Source organism: Eleutherodactylus coqui, chromosome 1, assembly GCF_035609145.1.
Source record: "Eleutherodactylus coqui strain aEleCoq1 chromosome 1, aEleCoq1.hap1, whole genome shotgun sequence".
NCBI lineage: Eukaryota > Metazoa > Chordata > Amphibia > Anura > Eleutherodactylidae > Eleutherodactylus > Eleutherodactylus coqui.
In genome coordinates, this window is record NC_089837.1 from 339,279,772 (window position 1) to 339,288,904 (window position 9,133).

The window sequence follows — 9,133 nt, forward strand, 5'->3', positions numbered from 1 at the left end:
ATTGGCTGCCTTAGCTTTCTAGTAAATATTCTTTTAGTGGATATGCAGTAAAAGTCTGATTGGTGGACTCTGCTTGTCTGCTTCATATCTCCCAAAACTATAATGGTGTGTGTGTGTAATCCCACCCTCCCCAATCAGACCATTATAGCTCATACTAACCATCAGACCCCCTGCCTCAACACATAATTGGAGTTGATAAGGCAAAACTGTGATACACTGTATATAATATTGCTGAATATCTTTATTATAGGCTTTGATGATGATGATGCACTGCCTGGACCTCAGTGTTCACTAAACCAAACTGGTAAGCAATCTGTATTTAAAGAGACATTCTGTGTTTCATTTACTATGTAACCCGTTTCCCCAGCTAGTATTACCTGGTTTATTAATCTATCCGAAGATTCCTGGAGTCCTTCTCTTCAGGTGGGTCATGTGATCTCATTCTGACCCCCTGAGAATTAGTTTGTTTTTTATGCTGTGCTATTAGTAGGAAGCTATTTGTTTGAGTACAGGTAATTGGCTTTAAAACTCTTGGGAAACACTGGGGCTGATCATCCTGCTGGAAGCTGGGAAAGGAAGTGGCAGTCCTAATATCATGCATTGTCTCCTTTTGCATGTCCGCTTGTAGTCTTTCATAATTGCTGTGAATGTCATTCTTTATTTTGTCGTGTGGTAAAGTTGCCCATTCTTATTGACAAAACAGTCCTCACATCCTGCTAACGGCACATCTAACACTAGCTGCTTGTTTGAGTTCTTCCCAAAATGACTCAATGATGTTGAGGGCTCCCCTTATGACAGATCCATGTCTCTCCTGACGCTTATACCTGTTACTTTCCACAAAGCTCCAGCACTGTGTAATATTGTGATGCTTCTGTAACAGAGGTGATCATACTAGGTCTACGTAAATACCAGCAGAGTGGTCACCCCTCTACTGATTCTGATCCTAGAATGTGTTCATTAACCCTTTGCAATCCAATTTCGGATTCAGGGTTTCCTATGGGGCTTTCTCTTTCTGTCATTTTACAATGGCGCTATCTGCTGGCTAGAGCCAGTACTGCAGTATGTAACATGCCGAAGAAGCCATCGACAACAGAGCGGCTAGTAATATAAAGTAAGAATACCCTGCTGGACCTCTTCCGACATCCGAGCTGTACAGCCTTCAATCAGAATGTCTGAAGACGTCAGACAGTGGATTGGAAACGGTTAAGACCCTTAATCCCCCCAGCAGTTCAGGACGGGCTCTGTCCCTTCTGCAGGAAAAGGACATTATAATTTTAAACGAACAGAGCTTGTTCTACTTTAACTGTCTGTAGCTCTGTTTCTATCAGGGCTACCAGATAGAATATTTGTAGCTCTTACAGAATTGGAGCTATAGCAGTTTGAAATGGGTTTGGAAATACTAAAATTATAGATGTCATTTTTTCATTTAGTGTGGTGAGGAGAGAGGGAGGGGGGGGTGGCATTAATTTTTGTGTATGGTATCACCCTCTACTCCCACCACTAACACCACCTCTCCCATCAATCAGAGAGCATTGTCATATATGGGCTTTTTACAACAAAAGGAGTGAAATTACTTTACACTGTTTAATACTACAGATGCTGCAGTCATTGCTGACCGTGGCATCTAAATGTTTTTATAGAAAAAAAATACAACTTTTTACCCCTTACACAAGGCTTTAAATACTGAAAAAATAACAAAATAAACCCTACTCATGATTGGTATTGCCACATCCATAACAGCCCATACTATAAAATATTACTTTATATTTCAATCACAGCAAATTCAGCAAAAAAAAAAGGAATATCCAAAAAAGCTGTTTTCTGATCATCTCGCTTCCCCTAAATAGATATAAAAAAAGGAATAAAAAAATTGTTTATACCTGAAAATGTTACCCATTAAAACTACACATCTGACATAAACAGGCCTGATACCGCTGTCAGCTGATAATGCTTTGGTCCTGGAATGTGGCGCCTCACAAGGTATTTGTGTAAAAGAAAAAAAAAGGTTTTATATCGTGCAAAAGTGGTAAAGCAAAATAAAACCTGTATAAATTTGGTGTTGTCATAATCTTTAGGTCTGTTTCACAGGGGCTACAAAATCGCACCATTTTGTAGCAATGCGATGTCGCTACAAAACGCATGTATGTGAAGCCCATGGTTTCCAATGGGCTCATCCACATGAGATATTTTGTAGCCTGAAAGGACCCATTGGAGACCATGGGCTTCACAGACATGTGTTTTGTAGCGATGTTGCATGGCAACAAAATCGTGGGATTTTGTAGCCCGCGTGAAACAGGCATAATGGCTCATAGATGAAAGGTAATATAACAGTAACATAATATTTATACCATGTCATAAAAATAAATCACAAAAAACAATGGGGAAATAGCTTTTTTTCTATTGCTTCCAGCAAATAAAAATAATAATAAGTTTTTCAATACATTACGTGTACCCAAAGTTGATTTGTATAAGGCTGCATTCAGACGACCGTATATCGGCTGGGTTTTCACGCCCAGCCGATATACGGCGTCTCACTCTGCTGGGGAGGAGGCTGGAAAAACCAGGAGCAGTGCTCTGAGCTCCCGCCTCCTCTCTGCCTCCTCTCCACTCCCCTGCACTATTTTCAATGAGGAGAGGCGGGACAGGGGTGGAGCTAATTCATTAAATGTAGCCCCGTCCCTCCTCCTCTCATTGCAAACAGTGCAGAGGGGCGGGGAGGGGGTGGAGAGAAAGCAGAGGGGGGGTGGGAGCTCAGAGCACTGCTCCTTGCTCTTCCAGACTCCTTCCCCTGCAGAGAGAGACGCTGTGTATCGGCTGGGCGTGAAAACCCAGCCGATATATGGTCGTCTGAATGCACCCTCGTCCTGTCAAACGCAAGGTGAAAAACAGCTACATTGATGAAAAAATAAAAAAGTTTTGATCGCTGGAACACAAAAAGGGATTCGATTTACTGGCCCCTAATGATAAAATTACTTATTTCACCAAGGGGTTAAAAATACACTTAAAGGGGTTGTCCCGCGCCGAAACGTTTTTTTTTTTTTTTAACAGCCCCCCCGTTCGGCGCGAGACAAACCCGATGCAGGGACTTTAAAAAAAAAACGCACAGCGCTTACCTGAATCCCCGCGCTCCGGTGACTTCTTACTTACCCGGTGAAGATGGCCGCCGTGATCTTCTCCCTCGGTGGACCGCAGGGCTTCTGTGCGGTCCATTGCTGATTCCAGCCTCCTGATTGGCTGGAATCGGCACGTGACGGGGCGGAGCTACACGAAGCCGCTCTCCTGCACGAGCGGCCCCATTGAGAAAAGCTGAAGACCGGACTGCGCAAGCGCGTCTAATCTGGAGGTTAGACGCCGAAAATTAGACGGCACCATGGAGACGAGGACGCTAGCAACGGAACAGGTAAGTGAATAACTTCTTATAACTTCTGTATGGCTCATAATTAATGCACAATGTACATTACAAAGTGCATTAATATGGCCATACAGAAGTGTATAGACCCACTTGCTTTCGCGGGACAACCCCTTTAAGCTAACAGAGTTCTTTGTCACCATTGTTTTTTGCAACATAAATTCAAAATTGCAATAAAAAGTGACATTTTAGGCAGGAATTCCAACTGAAGGCATTTTAGACGTATTTTATAGAACTGTTTGTATTACATTAATATTTCCTGTCCTTCATTTGAACAGATCGTCAGTGCGAGAGCATGGAAATCACATGTCTGATTAATAACACCATTTGTGGTAGGTTTCACCCTCAGGTGGTTATAAACTGTGTCTGATGTAGCGTGGGTTAAAGATTTCAGTGCAGTTTTAGGTAAGGGCAAATAGTATTTAATAAAGCTTTTAATAGAGAGTCAGCTGTGCTGTCTAATAATATAGCAGTAAATCTTCTAACCCTGCAGTGACACCCCCTAAATGTCTACCCTTGGGAAGACCCCAGGCTCCATCCCAACTTGATTTATATGTGAAGGATTTTCCCTACCCTTTTAGTCTAGGAAAGCTGCTCCTCTAAAAGGAGTTTCTATTGAAAAGTTGACTTTTAAAGGATGACAAGCAAGACTTACATGTGCCACCTAATCATCTGAATGTGGGCCAGTGCTGCATCACTAAAGTGAGCTAGAGAGGGAGACTTCTGTGGCACATTAGGGCAACTGCCAGATAAGGGTAGGGGGCAGAGCCAAATTTACCCCTAGACATTGGGGGTCCAGTGCCTAAGGCGGCCCCATGCCGGGAGCAGCCTCGTTGCCAGCAGTCAGGACTTTTTTTCAACCTCGTCTCCTGCCTCTTGGTAGAGATGCCAGTATATTTGCTGTTTTTATAGGGGCGGGTGGAAGAGGATTCAGGATAAAGGCTGTATGGCAGAGAGGGAGTATGACAAGCCATGCTCCGCTCTCACTTCTCTGCCATGCGAAGAGACTGCAGATCTAACACAGTAAGAGAACACAGAGGAAGCCTTGCCTGACCGCCTCAGATCCAAACTACAGACTCACTTGTGAAGTGTTAAGCCCCATTTACACACAACGATATCATTTGAACGAGGGAACGACTGAACGAATTAACGATTTTTTGCATAGAAATGCATAGCATTTAGATGGAAGGATAATGGTCTGAAATCCTCTCCATTTCCCTCATTAGCTAAGATAAACACTGTTTAGGTTGTTTGCTCAGGTGGACGTGTGTTTATGCGAGCAACTTGCTTAATGTTTAACTTTTTAATTAGTGTGAATTCATTTTAAGGAATTTTGGGCGATTAATCATTACGTGTAAATGGGCCTTAAGTAGTAAGCAATTACACTGTTTTATGTTTTTTTTAATCTCTGTAGAATGGCCACATGGAGGTAGGAGGGGGAGAGGTTGGCATAAGCGGCTTTACCTGACTCCTTATATCACTATGCTTCAGTTTTAATCTGGCCATACAATTAAGATAACATCAATTTGGACAGTCAGTCATCCATGGGATCATTTGTATGAATGATCCCACAAGTAGCTCTATAGATCAAAGTAGATGATAAGGTAATCGGTTTAAAAAAAAATCTGACTCCTTGGGGATGATATAATCATTCAACAGGCGATTGTTTATTCAGCAGTTGTTCAACCGTCAACTTACTTCTGCATAACGTGTATGGTCGCCTTCAGTGGGGTTGTCCTAGCAAAATAAGTGTGGGTAGAGGATAATGTGTGAGCTTATTCTTTTATGGTCTATTCAACAAACGTAGGGCATGTTCATATCTGTGCCTGGCGATTTGTTTGGACCGTCCACTGCAGATCTGGCATAAAATCCTGTAGGAAATAGTGCAGTATGCTCTTCTACTTTGTCTGGGAAAGCGCCAGAGAGCTGGATGGAAGTCACATGGACCCATTATACTTATTGGGGGCCCTTTGGTGCTGGCATGTGCCGATCCAGTGCTTCGGTCTATCCCATTGTTCAGCTCCTATGATGGAATCGAACAGTAGAAGAGTTGAGTGCAGAGGCAATGGCAAACCACCCCAGAAAAACAGTCTGCCAAGAAAACGTGACGATGTGACGTCACCATAGGAGTTGGTCACTACTCAATGCTTGCACCAGGGGACTTCACCTTGTATCTTACTAAAGAGGTCCTATATGGTATTTGTCTTCTGTGGTCATAATTCACTCAACATAACCAAAGTTTAGATTTTTAGTTCAATCGGTTTTTATTGGTTTTCAAAGAAAAGTATTATATAGACATTGCACAACATCGTTGATATCAACATGTGTCCGTATAAGCACAACAAACAACATATCTTGGTTTCCTAATACTTATGGCATGAACTAGATTGTATAGCTTAATCTCTTGTGTCTCGTATCAGAAATTGGGAACTGCGCAATGTAAGATTATAACAAATCATGAACAAAACTGGGGGGGTGAGGGGGGGGGGGATGAGTGGAAAGGTGAAGCAGGGGTAGGGGAAGGGGAAGGGGGGGGGTAAGGGAAAAATATCTGCCTCGCTTACCCGCTCCTAAAGGTTGTGATCAACCTAACCGCAAAGTTTAGATTTTTAGATATGAATTACTTGATATTAGTTTTCTATCATTGATAAACTTTGTCTTAGACTTCTAGAATGCATATACTGTATAACTCAATACATATGTATATGTAATTAAAGAATGTAATACTGAACCCTTGTTTCATGTTTTTATCTATTAGGACATCAACTCTGAAGCACAACAGAACACAGATCGTTCCCATTTATGACTGTGTGGTATAAATCCTGTAGATTTCCTGTCACTGTTAGTTGTTTATTTGTGCCACAATGTTTTCATTGGCTGTTTATAAGGTTTTCCTATTAATTTTAGATGTTTTCCTGTTTGCTTGTAAGAACATTTCATCTATTTAGTTTTGATGCATCAGTGTTTTGCTTGTTGTAATAGTAGACCTGTTGCTTTAAGATTATTTGGCGTTCTTATAGTAATAAGCGCCCTTAAGAGATATTCTTGTAAAAGGATTCCATTCTGTTATAAACTTGTGCCTAATTACTCTGAAATAAATCTTACATTGTTTCTAGCACACCGTGTTATTTCTGGAGCAGATGGTTTGTTTTGTGTATATTGTATCATTTAAAGGGGTTGTCTCGCGAAAGCAAGTGGGGTTATACACTTCTGTATGGCCATATTAATGCACTTTGTAATGTACATCGTGCATTAAATATGAGCCATACAGAAGTTATTCACTTACCTGCTCCGTTGCTAGCGTCCACGTCTCCATGGCTCCGTCTAATTTCGCTGGCTTCTTGCTTTTATAGAAGCGCTTGCGCAGTCTGTGCTTCTGCCTGGTGAATGGGGCCGCTCGTGCCGGAGAGCTGCTCACCGCGTCGTCATCGTAGCTCCGCCCCGTCACGTGTGCCGATTCCAGCCAATCAGGAGGCTGGAATCGGCAATGGAACGCTAGGAAGGAGAAGAAAATCCACAGTGCACCATGGGAGAAGCCCCACGGTGCACCGTGGGAGAAGACCAGCGGCGCCATCTTTAAAAGAAGAATAGAAGAAGCTGCAGAACGCTGATGCAGGTAAGTGCAATGTGCTTTTTAAAAACTAACCTATGTTTTCTTTTTAACAGGGCAGAATGCGGGGGTAAGTGAAAAAAATTTTTTTACGCTTTCGCCGTGAGACAACCCCTTTAACTCACTCAAGGGTAAAGGTAAAGTTATAAATACTGACGCCGGCCACAATACAATCCAGATTTGGTTATAACTTGAAGTATTCGCTGTTAGCATCAAGGACTCACCGCTTGTATCAAAAAGAAGTCGTGTTGGAGGGGGCGTGGCTAACTGCCGATGGAGTGAGCCGCGTTTGCTCTGAGCTCCCGCCGGACCCGCCGACAGAACGGACCAGTGTGCCGCCGCAGACCCAACACTGACCGGGCATGACGAAGAGGAGACCGGCCAAGACCCCTAAGCACCCGTGGAAGACATCCGGACCCGGAATGGAGCGCTTCCTCCGCTCCCCCGAAGAGATCCCCACATCGAGCGGGAGAGGCAAGATGGCGCCCCGCAGACCGGCCAGAGAAGTAAGAGGGGGGAGGGAGGAGGAGGTGCGGAGCGATGCTGCAGAAAGGCCCCCCACCGAGCACTCCAGGGATCCAGGCAGCCCAGAGGGAGACGAGACGCCGGCAGCAGCAGCCCCCAGCACCGATCTAGCTCCACAGAGCAGACTCCTGAGAGACGGAGGGGGAGGGGGGAGGGGGAGAGCGCTCCAGGCAGCGGAGAAACAGAGACTGCATCTCACAGCCCAGCTGCAGGGGCTCACCCCTCCCAGAAGGAGAATAAAAGCCTCAGGGGACAAAACGAGCCTCACATAAAGGCCACCCCAGAACATAGCCACATGCAGGACAGACTCCTGGAAGATAGAGGGGGGGGAGGGGGAGAGCACGCCAGGCAGCAGAAAATCAGAGACTGCATCTCGCACTAGTATCCCAGCTGCAGGGGCTCACCCCTCCCAGAAGGAGAATCAAAGTTGCAGGGGACATAATGAGCCTCACATAAAGGCCACCCCAGAACACAGCTACCCACAAGAGGACCCTCTATTAACACCTCATTACCCCAAGAAACAGGCGAGTAAGAAAGGGACTCTGGACCCCTGTATATCCACAGCAGGCACAACAGGGATGACCAAAGCTGCTACCCCCCTTCCGCAGAGACCCCCCAGGGAATCAGGAGGGCAAATGCCGCGTCATACCCCAGCATCACTCGGCGAAACAAGACCTCTCGCAGAAAAGGGCCAAGACACCCTTCCCGCCAAACTCAGACAGAAAGAGTCAAGACCGGTGACCCCAAACCCTTACACAAAACAAGTCCCTAGCTCCGGGGTGACCCAAACCCTGCAGACAAGTGATGAAGAATGGGACTGGAGGGCACACTTGAGGTCTATCCCCACAAAAGGGGAAATGAATGATTTGCTGTTAAAGCTGGATGCTGCACATAAACAAGACATCGCCGTATTACAAGAAGACATCAGAAGCATAGGACAGAGAGTAGTAGAAGAAACCCAAGACAAGTTCCAAAACACCCTAACTGAACACGCGCACATCATGGAAATGCAAGCGCACCAAATTGCGGAGCTAACAAACCATATCGACGATATCGAAAATAGACATAGACGCAACAACCTCCGCATTAGAGGTCTATCAGAAGAGATCGACAACAAACAACTGGAAGACTGGGTCACAGAGCTATTCAATTATTTACTGGACAGACCACCGGATGCAGTTCTGGAGTTAGACAGAGTACACCGAGCCCTGGGCCCGAAACAGCTAGACCCTACTAAACCCAGAGACGTGATATGTCGGGTTCATTTTTATAAAGAGAAAGAGCAAATTCTTCAATCCTCACGCACGATGGAAGACTTACATTTCAAGGGCCGCACGGTAGCCATATACCCGGATTTATCCAAACGCACCCTCCAGCTCCGCAGAGCCCTCAAGCCACTGCTGACAGCCCTGAGAGAGAAAGACATCCCGTATAGATGGGGATTTCCCTTACAGCTACAAGCCAAAAAAGGAGGGAAATTGGCCACCTTCAGGCACCTGGGCGACCTCCCTAAATTTCTAGGAACTTTGGAACTTCCACAAATAGTAATCCCTGACTGGCCCAGGATCGGAGGGATGCCGTTTCCGCCA

General features: G+C 44.9%; 1 long non-coding RNA gene across 1 annotated transcript; it reads left to right on the plus strand.

The window, feature by feature from the left end:
• The first annotated feature begins 252 nt into the window (after positions 1-252).
• LOC136612253 (uncharacterized) lies at positions 253-6,216 on the plus strand. The gene is made up of 3 exons (XR_010790380.1): positions 253-304; positions 3,688-3,741; positions 6,168-6,216. It is a non-coding gene; the product is annotated as an uncharacterized lncRNA (long non-coding RNA).
• The last annotated feature ends 2,917 nt before the right edge of the window (positions 6,217-9,133 follow it).